Source organism: Dasypus novemcinctus, chromosome 14 (assembly GCF_030445035.2).
Source record: "Dasypus novemcinctus isolate mDasNov1 chromosome 14, mDasNov1.1.hap2, whole genome shotgun sequence".
Taxonomy (NCBI): Eukaryota; Metazoa; Chordata; class Mammalia; order Cingulata; family Dasypodidae; genus Dasypus; species Dasypus novemcinctus.
Genome location: NC_080686.1, coordinates 3,143,877 through 3,157,309, shown reverse-complemented (window position 1 = coordinate 3,157,309; position 13,433 = coordinate 3,143,877).

The following is a 13,433-nucleotide window of genomic DNA, read 5'->3' as shown; positions in this document are numbered from 1 at the left end:
CAAAGCAGGGCCCACTGTAAAGGCACTGAACTCCAGAGCCATCTGCCATGACTGTAGAACCGGTGTGTCTCTGAGTCCCTCAGGAGCACCAGTACCTGAGACATGTGTAAGGGTGACACCTCTTATGACCTAACACTTTTTTGTTTTTTATTTTTTTTCTTCATTTCCTTTTTTTCCCCAAATTCTACTCAATTTATTCATTTTTTAAAAGATATTACATTAAAAAAAATGAGGTCCCTATTCTCCCCCACCACCCCCACCCCACCACTCCCCCCACAGTAACACTCTCCCCCATCATCATGTCACATCCATTGCATCTGGTGAGTACATCTTTGGGCATCGGTGTACCCCATGTCCCATCCTAACACTTTTTTGGAACTCTTAGTCATATAAACTAATTTGTCTTTAACATTATCTGCCTATTAATCAAGGTCTTTTTTTTTAGTTGCATCACCAGCTAGTGATTGGTAGTAATCCATTTGGCACCAGGGAGGCTCATCCTGGGAGTCATGTCCCAAGCTGGGTGCAAGGTAATGCATTTACATGCTGAATTTGGCTTAGAGAGTGGCCACATAGGAGCAACATGGAGGCTCTCAGGAGGGAATACTTAAGCACCCTGAAGCTCAAGGACTAGTTCAGATTTCAGGTACACAGTCTCATAAGCATAGTCATCAGTATAAGGGCTCGTTATTGGACCATCCTTCATCACTGGTCTTTGCCCTTGCATTTGGGGTATTATTGCTGTTCGATTGGGGAATGAGATAGAGTTCCCTTGGGTAGGAACTCAGCACTTCCTCAGTTGTCATTTGTAAGTGTAACTACTTTGAAAATACCCAATGAATATTCAAACACTTTTATATATCCTATATTCATGCCCTGGGGAACTCCCTCCCAACCATGTGCTCCCCATCAATAACAGCCTACACATGTGTTCCTCCCCTGCCATAGCTGAACCCCTCTGTGGTCAAAAACTTCTTCCAAAATTAAATCTAATATATTGCCAAATTCAATTAGTAGGAAAATGAAATAGTAATGATAGATTTAAAGATTAGAAATAGAATACATACTAATTTAGAAAAACTAAAATAAAGTAAAAAATAAATTGGGGTATTAAAAAATGAAAAATATCATAAAATTTTGTTTTTTGACATTTTGCCTTTCATCACTGTAATAGGTGTTGCCCTGTATGTGCAGTGGCAAAGCAATTTCTCTCATTTCTTCCTCAGTGTCTACATCTTTTTTTAATTATTAATTTTGTCTTCACAAAAGTTTTAGATCACAGTAAAGTCACCTATACAATATATAGGGGTCTCCCTTATATCTAACATCAAACCCTTTTCTCCCTTCCCCCACAATGATCTTTTAACATGTTTATTTTATAATGCTGCAGTTGATGTAGAGATATTGAAACATAGCTACCAAACATCATGCCATTTTGGTTCACATTATGGTCTATATTTTTCACTGTACAATTTTCTAAATTTTTAGTTACATTATGGTTTACATTTTAGCCTGTAGCCTTCTATACATTTTTAGTGAAAGTTAACATGTCCTATATCCATCATTGCATGACCTTTTGGAACACTTCCATTGTTCCCCGTTAACCCTCTTCCATCTGTTTTACTCCTGTCTTCCCCTCCACTCAGGGCATACAGTGAAAACCAAGCTTCCCTGCTTGAAGGACCAGATTTACAGATACTTACAGCAATGCTGAGAGCTTGACACACTTGACTCTCCTCCCCCATTGGGAGCCACCAATTCTCTTGAGACACAATTCCCTATGTTTGAGAATATCAGGCATCTCCAGGTTGGGGGTACACCTGCCCACACATTGTATAGGTCTCCACTCAATGATATAACACACTATGACAAGATAAGCACTCAGACTCCTTAGAAGCCTGCCTCCATGCCAAATGCTCCCAATTAATAACCTCTGTACCTCCTCCACTTCCATCCTATCTCCCTGTCCTTTTTTCCTCCTTATTCTGAATCCCTCCACCTACTCCAGTCCCTTACTTATCTCTCATTCTGTATTAGCCAAAGGGGTCATGATGCAAAATACCAGAAATCTGCTGGCTTTTAAAAAGGGTTTTTATTTGGGGTATAAGCTTACATTTACTAGGTCATAAAACATAAGTTACTTCCCTCACTATTTCCATGTGTGGGGGTAAAATGCCTGTCAACATCTGCCAAAGTTCAGGCTTCCTGGGTCCTTCTCTTTCCAGGGTTCTGTTTCTCTGCAGGTTCAAGCTGCTGTACTTTCTCCAGAAGGCCAGCTGGAGACTCAGGCAAATGGTTCTGACTCTCTCACAGGGGCTTCTGCCATGTCTAAGGAGACATTTCTATTCCTCTGTGTTTTTCTCCTGTGTGTTCACTTCCTGGGCTCCAGCTCAAAGTTCAGCACCAAAACTCCAACTCTGTCCTTTGCCATGTCTTTTATCTGTGAGTCCCCACCCATCAAGGAGCAGGGACTCAACACCATACTGATGTGGCCCTATTAAAGCCTTAATCATAAGTCAATCATGCCCAGGTACAGACCAGTTTACAAACATAATCCAATATTTCTTTTCAGAATTTATTGATAATATCAAACTGCTATACATTCCTAACACTGGGTGTCCCTCTGTCTTAATCTTTCATTCACCCTCTGTCTCTGAATGGCCTTCTCACACCTTCCCATTGCTCACCCAAACATTCAGGGTCCACTCAAAGCCCTCTCCTCCACAACAGTCCCTTGGGTCCTAACTCCCACCCAGGCCCTGGACCCTGAGATTTAACAGGAAACCCTCATCCAAGAGCAGTCAGCTTCCACCCCTGGATTCCCCTCCCTTCTGGGAGACATGGATCACCTTGACTCCACCCTCCAGAGTAGATTAGGATAGTCCCAGCCTCAGCTTTGTGCCTCCAGTGGCCTTGACCCCCATAACCCTGAAGTCCACTTCCTGCATGGCCACCAGCTCCATCACCCCAGGAGGAGGGACCACAACAGTGATGGCTCAAGCTGGTCATCTGGGGCAGAATAGGTGTTTATCATTGCTGCAGCATGGGGGACAGCTCTTGGGCTGTATTGGGCCATGGAAATCACCTTAACCCCCATTTACTGGGGAGATAGTATCCCATTCAAGCCCATGACAATGGCACAATGACATTACCCCCAATCTAATATAAGAAAACCAAGGCCTTAAAAATATGCCAGGTTACAGCATCCCTATCTGAACACACCACATTTGTGTGCAACAGAAGGTTACATTTCCGCAGGAAATTCATGTTTAACCTGCAAGTGAAGATGCTAGTATCTGCTGTCAGGTGGGCCACAATCTTATTTTTTTATTTTCAAAGAAGTTTTAGATTCCATAAATGTTAAAACAAAAATATAGGCAATTCATATAAACCAACCCTCTCCCACTCCCATACTTTCACACATTAGCAGCACCTTTCATTAGTGTGGTGCATTTGTTACTATTGATCAAAACATATTGAAGAATTGCTACTAAGCATTGTCTTTAGTTTACTTTATGGTTTACATTTTGCACCACACTTTATACACCATGCCCCCCAGACCTCCTCCAAAGTGGACTCTTGATCACTGCACAGCCAGGTCACATGAGCTGTTTGCAGAAAACATTTGCCCCCTCTTTGCACAATTCATAGCTCAAGATGGATTTGTCCTGATTCACTAGCTCTTGGATCCCCAGCACAGGAGCTACCTCTGCCTTCCATCTGATTCCACAGACCATCCCACTTGGGGGCACAGGAGACCCCAGACCTCTGAGCCTCACCTGCTGCACCTGTGTCAGTGCTTGCTCAGGGGCTGTGGCCTCAGCTCAGCACAGGCTTGGCCTTCTGGTACCCTGGGTCTCAGAGTCTCCCCTGCTGATATCAAGACCTCTGTGTTGAGTCAGATCAGTGTCACCTTTCATGCCAGAGGCTGGCAGGTAATTCTCACAATGATGAGTTTCTGGTTTTACACAGCTGGAGTGTGCAAGGGACCCCTGGGTAGTATGCTGAAGGGTCCTGAGGCAATTGTTGGTGTGGGTGTGAGGGGGTGATGAAAATCAAAAGCATGGTTTTGGGGACTGCACTGAGAAATCCAGACATTATAATAAGTGTGATGGAGTTCCAGGCTGAAAAGAAGACAGATTTGTGAGGTACATGTTCCAGCAGGTCAGAGAGAAAAGCTTTTCTCCTGCTTCTCCTGCAGACAGATGGAAATGTCAAGGCCCAAGAGGGAGAGGCACTCATAGAATCCTGGGTAAGACATGCACCCAGATTGAGCCTCATTCCGACCCTGGGCTGGAGCCCTCACTCCTGCCCTGACAGTTGCCTCAGCAAGGCTGGCATCATGAACATAGGCCCTGGCAGAGAATGGGTTGTGTGGTCCTCTGCTGACCTACCAGAACAGGTCTTCACTGCCACACACCTTCATGCACAGACACTCAACCATCTGCAGTCCCCTACCCTGCTGCTCATTTGCCCAACCTGGACAAGACTGGCAAATATTTCTAACTCCCAGGAGATTTGGAGGACTCTCCATGCTGGGCCTTAGGAAGGATCAAGAACTCAGCAAAACGGGTACAGATATTGAAAACTTCCCTTTAGAATTTTTGAGAATAAGCTATATCTTTTAATGAAAATCCCCAACTTTATATCAAATTTCCCTCCTATTATTACTCTTCAACTAGATAAATGTGTCTATAACAACCAGGTAATAGGGAAGGGTTGGTGATTGGTTCTTGTGCTGTCCCTGGAGCCTAGAAACCTGCAGACTGCAACAGTTCCTCACCTGGAGGGAGGTTCCAACAGGCAAGCAGAAGGGGCTACAGCAGCAGAGGGAAGAGCACCATCCCTGGTAGCCTGTGCTGTAAGCACCCTGGGCCAGCAGTTTTGGTGGAGACAGGGTTTTTGTGGTCTGCTCACAAACAGATGGTGGATCTAACCCAGCCCACTGACATCCTGGAATGAAGCCCATTAGCTTTCACAGGTCTTCAGGCATATCAGAGATCTCATCTGCTACGAGGGTGAAGGGTCCTCCTCAAACACCCCAGGCAGGTGGAGAGGGCCCATGAACTTCCTCAAGCTGGCATGAGATGCAGTGGACCTGTCTTCAGGGAAGCCTGAGCTCTATGACTGCAGCATGGCAAAGTCCAGGGATCCACAAAAGGACAGTACTGGTCTGCTCACATGGAAGTTTTGGTTGAATACTGGAATTGCTCCAAGCTGTGTTGTTATAAAAAGATGCAGCACTATGAGCCAGCAACTCCACTTCAAAAATGGGTCCTATGGCCACCATAAAGACATTCTTCTCTCTGGCAGGATGTCCATCCTCAGGAAATCAGCCAGTATTCAAGGAGAGTGGATTAAATAAATTTGGGGAAATAAAAAAAGAGGCTATCTTTTAAAACTATGGTATAAATGAGTAAAGCACAGACAAGCCAATATGAACAACTAATTAAGTGAAAAACACAATAAAACAATAGAAAGCACACTGTGAAGCATTCTATAAATGGCATTATCACCCTCCGTGCATCTGTGCATCTCTGCAAAGGAAAATGCTCAGTAGGCATAAAACATAATGATATAAAGTTTCATTTCTGGGACACAGAATGTTAGATGATTTTTCATTTTCTTCTTTTATCTGCACTTTCTATATATTCTAAAATGAACATGTATTACTCTTGTAAACAAAATAATTTCAATAAATAAAATATGTACACAGGTGCCTACATAATTTGTGGTGCTCGAGGCACATCAAAATGCTGATTCACTTCATAAAAATAAAATTTCAAGAGACAAGACAAGAATAAAAATTAAGAATTTCAAGATGACAACTGTAGAGTATGGACCCTTCTCAGCAGGTTGATGATGAAGCTGGCTCTTTATGTGCATATGAAATGTTATAGAGAGAGGCACCTAGGCCATCAGTCTGGCACAGGGGCATGCTGGGCAAGGATGCAAGTCAGAGGAGGAATGCCCAAAGGCATTCAAGAGACAGAAATGGACCCCAAATAGTAGGAGACCCTAGCTGGCACACAGTGCCCCAACAGCCTACCTCAGACTTGGTCTACAAAGTTCAAACTGCACTGATGGAGTTTAAAGCATTCAGCAAAACTTCCTGAACTCTGCACAGTTGGGAGTTGTGGCCATTATGCTGCAGGAACTTCAGGTATTCAGAGGAAGAGGAAGAGAGAAGCAGCCTGGAAATGAGTCTGGGGCTAAGGGATGGCGAGTCTAGAGCCTTATAGACAGAGACAGAATAGGGACATGGCCTGAGAGGCAGGGAAAACAGCAGTCAGGGTGGCAATGTTCTTGATTCATCTGAGAATGCACTGAACCCTCCACTTCTGGTCTTATGGACCCTCCTGGTCTGACTGGTTTTCTACAAGTTCTGAATATTGACCACCCTGTTGTCCAGTGCCTGGAATCCATGGAGGCTACTCTGCAGGACTGGCCACAGGCAGCAAGACATTGATGATCAGATGAACAGTTGTATTCCCATAACAAGCCAGGGCTTTCTTGCCCTGATACCCAAGGCCACCCTAGGAGAAGGGAGGCATCAAAAGCTCAGCACTGAGCATGGGTAGCTCCATGTGTCCATTCCTCATGTGGGCCAGGCTCTGTCCTCTGCTGTGAAGTCCTCAGAAGTCAGAGGTGTTGGCCAAGGGATGGACAGGAGAGCAGTGAGTCAGGCAAAGGCACAACAGAGGGTCAGGTAAGGAAAGGACAGTCAGGTGAGGGGAGGGCAGAGGGTCAGGTAGAAGGTGTGAAGAGGGTCAGGAAATGGAAGGGAATAGGGCCACATATGGGAAGGGCAGAAGGCAAAGTTACAGCAGAGCTGAAGTTCAGTTATGGAGATTTAATCATGTCACCTCTGAAGACTGGTATGTGTCATGCAAGAAGGCCAGAAGAGAATCAGTAGACTGGGGACAAGTGTACATCATAGTCCAAAGGGAAAAGTCTCTCATGGGAACAAGAAGAGAAAAGACAGATTGACACAGGCAGATCAAAACACTAAGGGCTGGTGGGAGGAAGTGAAAATTAGGAACACTGGATAGCACCCAATTGTGCCTGGCGTTCCTGGGTGGCTGCCCAAACCAAGGAAAAGAGGAAGTTTAACATCTCTGGAGCAGAGATGGACCAAGGGGAGGCCATGAGGGACCTGATGGAGGGGAGTTGCAGGTCCACGTGAGGTGCTTGGACTTTCATCACAAATGCATAGGGAAGCCATGAATGGATTTGAGTGTGAAGGTCATAGAATCATATTTGTTCCAGCCTCAGATTGTTCCAGCCTCAGAGTGGACACTGCATGTAGGAGCAGAAGAGCAAAAGCAAAATTCTATTAGGAAGATGGTGCAGATGCCCAGGCAAGGATTATGATGTACCAGACTTGTCCAAAAAAATAAAGCTGCAATAATTGAATGGGGATAAAGAGTTGTCCAGGACTTAGAACCACATGATTGTTGATTCACTGAGAAAAGGAAAGGGAAGTGTTGATGATAAGGACCACCTGCCATGAGGAGGGGGACAGCATCCACCCAGACAATAACTAACAGGGAGGCTTGGAAAGATTTAGAAATGTCCAAGAGATAATTCAATTCTGCACCTAGAGATCCAGAGGGAAAAATGATCTAGAAATTGAAATACAGAAAATAGTCAAAGTCAGTAACATAATGAGGCTGCCTAGATAGAAGGAAAGGCAGGAAGAGAAGAGGGCCTCATTGAAGCCCTGAGAAAACCCCTTAGAAAAGGAGCAAAAAGGACACAGAGAGCTGCTGGGAGGTTTACATGTCCCTTTGCCTGGACCCCATCCTTCCAGGAAGCCCACATGTCCCTCTTCCAGACATCTCACCTCATGGGGACTCTATTGTCCCTCTGCCAGACACATTTCCTCTGGGGAAATCACATGTCATCTTCCAGGATGCTCTCCCTCCAGGGAACTTACATGTCATTGTCCCTGCACCACTCACTCCAGGGGGCTCAAATCCCTCAACCTGGGCCTTCCCTCCAGGGAACACACATATACCCTCTGCCCAGACCCCTTAATTCCAGGGAGCCCATATGTCCTTCTGCCCAGATAACCTCCCTTCAGAGACAAGAGAAGACTGGTACCCAGTGAGATGAACCAAGCACTTGGGGCTCCTTGAGACAACTGAGGCTTCATAGAGGGAGGAGTCTCCATCAGCTTCAAGAGCCTTTCAATATAGTGATCCTAAAGACCCATGCCCTAAAGCGGTGGGGGGAGGCCAAAGGGCTGAACCTTAGAAATAAGCATGGCCCAAAAACCCAGCCATTCTTTGGAGCTATGTTGACTTTGAATCATCAGACTGTAACAGAAAAACACTGGCTTTGAACTTTGATTCACATTATTCTAGAAAACTAGCATCACAATATGCCTGTGAGTAGTGAAACAACAAATCTTTTCTTTCAGAACAGAGCCTCAGATTTCACTCTTATCATTCCTTCAAATAATTCCCCCAAAGCATTGTTCAGCTTCTCAGCTGCCTCCACCAGAACAGCATGTACCTCAGGAGTACAAATAGCCCCAAATTCCAGGGTTACCTTTGTAGGGCTCCCTGTTTCTTGGCTCTCAGTCTTGCAGTACTCACTCTGTTGCCAGTTATCAGTGCGTGCAAAAAGAGTTGTTTTTGTTTTGTTTTGTTTTGTTTTGTTTGCTCCTTTCCAGCATTTCCAGGTTTCTCAGAGGAAGGGTTAATCTGAATGATTAACTGAAAGTAGAACCCTAGAATTTCTATTTATGTGTTTTTTTTTTATTTTCTTGAAATTCCATTTTTAATGTGAAAGGAAAGCACTAAACTACAGTCCCTGGTCAGGAAGACATAGAGTAATGTGCCAGTCATGTGACGGCACCTTGGACACCACCCTGGCCACCCCTGCCAGGTGGTAGCAGCACTGGCTACTCAGCTCCAGGTGTCACACCAGACATTAACCACTAACCTGCTACTTCTTGGTCCAGTGATGGAGACAACACTTTCCACTCACTTCTTGATGTGTTTGGATGAAGATAGGACTTCCCACTTACCCTTCTTTATGCAACGTTTGCAGATGTGCAGGACTACTGTGAGGATTAAATTCTGTGTATTTGCAAGTGTCTGGCATATAGAAGGCACTTGAAAAATGTTCATTGTTTCCCTTTGTTATCTTATTATCATCCATCCCTCCATAACCATGAAGGTCATTAAACTCCAGTCACCCTCAGCTTGCCTGAATGGGAATAAAACAATAGTGTCTATTCTTGGGCTAAAATGAGTGAATGTACATGAAGGTCATTTTGCAAACTATGACGTGCTGTGCACATTTGTGCTATTTTAATCTCCTGCAACCTTGGAATTTCTGTCTCAAGAAAAGAGAGTGGGCAGTGGACTTGGCCCAGTGGTTAGAGCATCCATCTACCACATGGGAGGTCCGCAGTTCAAACCCCGGGCCTCCTTGACCCCGTGTGCAGCTGGCCCATGTGCAGGGCAGATGCGCACAAGGAGTGCTGTGCCACACATCGGTGTCCCCCACATAGGGAATCCCCACGCGCAAGGAGTGCACCCCGTAAGGAGAGCCACCCAGCACAAAAGAAAGTGCAGCCTGCCCAGGAATGGTGCCGCACACACAGAGAGCTGACACAACAAGATGACACAACAAAAAGAAACAGATTCCCGTGCCACTGACAACAGCAGAAGTGGACAAAGAAGATACAGCAAATAGACATAGAGAACAGACAACGGGGGAAGAGGGGAATAAATAATAAATAAATCTTTAAAAAGAAAAGAGAGTATAGCACAGTAGTTTAGAGTTCAAGGACCAGACACTGGGCTCAAATTCTGCTCTGTCATTTAGTAGCTGTGACTATTTAATCTTTTCATATATTGTCACTTATTATCTTGGGTAACAGGAACATTATTCCAAACAAAATGTTGACTGAACAAAAGCCAGATATGAAAGTGCACATGCTGGGGTTTCCAGTTACATGAAAATTTTAAAAACAGCAAAACTAATCTCTGGTGTTAAGTGGTGAAGATTGTCATCAGGGCCTGGGGCTGTGAGTATGGAGAGAATCAGGAACATCTGAGGTTCTGGTGATATCTGTTTCTTGATCATGGTGTGTTCAGTTTCTGAAAAGTCATCAAATTATACACTTAATGGTTTGGGCCCTATCCATGTGTGTATTATTCTTCAATAAACATCTACACACCAAAATCATCTAATCCTTTTAAAGTCTAGATATTGCTAAAATGCAGAAATGGGTGAAAGTGAATGCACCACAAAATGGGGGTTAATTTCAAAGGCAGAGAACTTCCAGTCAGCCCTTTAGGAGATGTGAATGTGTCTGGGACATGTGGGTGTTTAATGTCTTAGTTATGTGACAAAAAATTAGCATACTTCAAAATGTGCCGACCCTGCCAAGACTGAGTGTGGCAGTCAGTTCTTTGCAGGAAAATGCCACATAGACCAGTGACTGATTTCAATAAGACTAAATGCTTCCTATACCTCAGCCCTCTTCTCTGAGTCAAATTTTAATATAAGGAAGCCCCAGCTCATGAAACTCACCATTAACACCATTAACACTTCCTTGCCTCTTCTCTCCACCCTCAGACAACCAAACTCTCAGGAGAACTAATTGCTTGCAGAAATTGACTCCTGCAGATGAGATCCTTGGTGAATTTGAAGGCATTTTTAATTGACTCCACAAATTTCTACACTAGACCAGGGTGGGGGCATCAGGCACAGTCTTCCCAGGCCTCTGGACCCACCCCATGCTCACTGCTGGCTAATGAGCCAAACAACCAAACTTCTTAATAGACCAGGACCCAGGCCAGGTGGCCTTCCCAGGTTGTGCTGTTCAGCCTCCCCAAGGCCCCTCTGCTTTCCTTTTAATGATGCCCTGGAGAAAGTAGCACATCAAACTCCCAGCACTAAAAATTTATTCTATAATAGTTGGCTATAGTCTTTGTTAGATATAAATTTGATTTGGTTCCAAAAGATTTAAGATCTATTCCCCAATTGCCTGAAGAACACATACTTTTCCTCAAAAACAGTGTTCAGAATGAAAGTCATTCCTCGTGTCATGCTGCCCACTCCTCCTCAGGAGGGGCAGGTCACAGAAGAGGCAAGTGAACAGGACACCGGGTATTGCTGTAAGAGCAACTGAGTTGTGTTGAGGAACTGCCAAAAGAATTAGATGCAGCTTTTGCAATTGCAGGCTATATCCTTGGACTCAGCTTCTTCCAGGTGAAAATCACCCTAGTCACTGCCCAGACTCCAGGTCAAGTTGGTCATGGAAAACAGGGTTTCTAAGGCATGCAAATTGGTCACTGGGAGACCCAGTTATGCCCAGAGCTCTCCTTGGCCAGGGAGGAAGTAGTAGGCTCAAGGGAAGTAGGTATGCAGCCAGCAGCCATGATGCCTCTCCAACCCCACTGGATGATCTTCCTGATCTGCACCCTCTCATTTTCCAGCTGCTACAAGGAAACTCAGGAAGGTCAGCAGCCCCACCAAGAAGACCACACAATTGTTCAGTGAGGACATGGCCCCCATGCCCCATTATTCACTGCTATATATGGACCCTGACAGGTACTCCAATCCCCACTGCCCACATTCCCCTGTCTCCCACCAGTACCTCCAATAGCTCACAGCTGAACACACATGCCCCAAATGCAGGGGCCACACAGTTTTCCAGTGCTCATGGACCACCTTTGGTCCCTGAGCAAACAGTTCAACCACAAAGACAATCCTGGGATGGTGGCAACATGAATGTTGAAACCATGAAAGACAAATCAGAGTTGAGTTTACAGTCTACAGCATTTTATTCAGAAAACCAAGATTTTGCTGCAGAAAAGGAAACTACAATGGAAGTAGTGTCAGGGATCTAGGGATGGCAAACATTTTTATAGACATTGTAAGGAAGTTAGTTTTAGCTCTATTTATTGAACAAGAGTTTGTCCATTATATGTGGCATGTTTAGGGCAGGTGGACTTTGTTTTATTTTGGATCAAATGTAATGAAGTAGGAGCTGGATCAGCTATTTGGGTTGCTGCCTTTGTAGGATTCAAACTTCAAAACATAAAGAGGCAGCTCAATAGGGCATGATGATTTGGGCTCTGAGGGTTCCCCCCCACCCCCACCCCACCCCAGGGCTTTGTCCATACTGTTTTATAAAGACTGAGGGACAACTATTATTTTAGTGTAGTAACATTGAAGTTACATTTTTAAGTGTCTTTGACTTTTAAGTACTCAGCTTATGTACTACGCAGCAAGGGAATAGGAATGGAGGAGTTGTAGACAAAAATTATTGGACATATATTAATAATATTTTGAAGTATAATGAGTATATAGGGCTCATTATACTACTCACTGTGCTTTTTGTATGTCTGAAATTTTTCAAAAAGTAGTCTTGTTTACACCAAACACTTACCTCCTGCCCAGATCTGCTTTTCTCCATGGGGTCATATCATGTTTATTTGCACCAACCTTCAGCAGCACCCCATGTCTGGATGGGAGGCTTTTACTTCACCCACACCAAATCAAGCACCAGCCCTGTCCCCATGTCTGGATGGGAGACTTTCTCCTCCCCAACACCCAGTAAGAACCAGCCCTTTCCAATATCTGGATGAGGATTTCCCCTTCTAAAACCCAACTGGGCACCAGGCCTGTCCCCTTGTCTGAATGGGACCTGCTCCACTCCTACCCCCACCTCCAATCAGGCACCAGCCCCATCCCCATATATGAATAGGGGACTTTCTCCTCACCTATCCCCACCCCCAGTCAGACATCAACACTGTCCTCAGGTATTGTTGGCATGCTTTCTCCCCAGCCCCATGTATTTCCATGCCCTAATCCCTACAACCTGTTAATATGTTACTTTACACTCTATAATGTGGACCATTGACCATGTGGTGCAGCAGTGCTCAGAGATGTATTCACCAAGTGTAATGAATGTCCCATGATGATAGAGGAGGTTGTTGTTATGGGAGGAGTGGGGTGAGGAGGGTGGGGTGTATATGGGGACCTCATATTTTTTTAATGTAACATTAAAAAAATAAAGACAAAAAATGTTATTTTACATGATAAAAGGGACCTTGCAGATATGATTTAAATATCTTGAGGTTGGGATATTATCTTGGGTTATCCAGGTGGGCCCATGTAGTCACAAGGGTCCTTATAAAAGGCAGAAAAGGGGATCACAGTCAGGAGAAAGGCAATGTAGTAAGAGAAGCAGATATAGTTGTTACATGTTTTGAAAATGAAGGAAGGAATCACAAGCCAAGGAAGGAGGCAACCATGATAAGCCAGAGGAGCAAAGAAATATATTCTCCACTCAGAACATCTAGAGGGAACTATTTCTGCCAACACCTTCACAATAGCCCAAGATTCACTTTGCACTTGTGACCTCCAGAAATGCAACAGAATAAATTTACACTGTTTTAAGT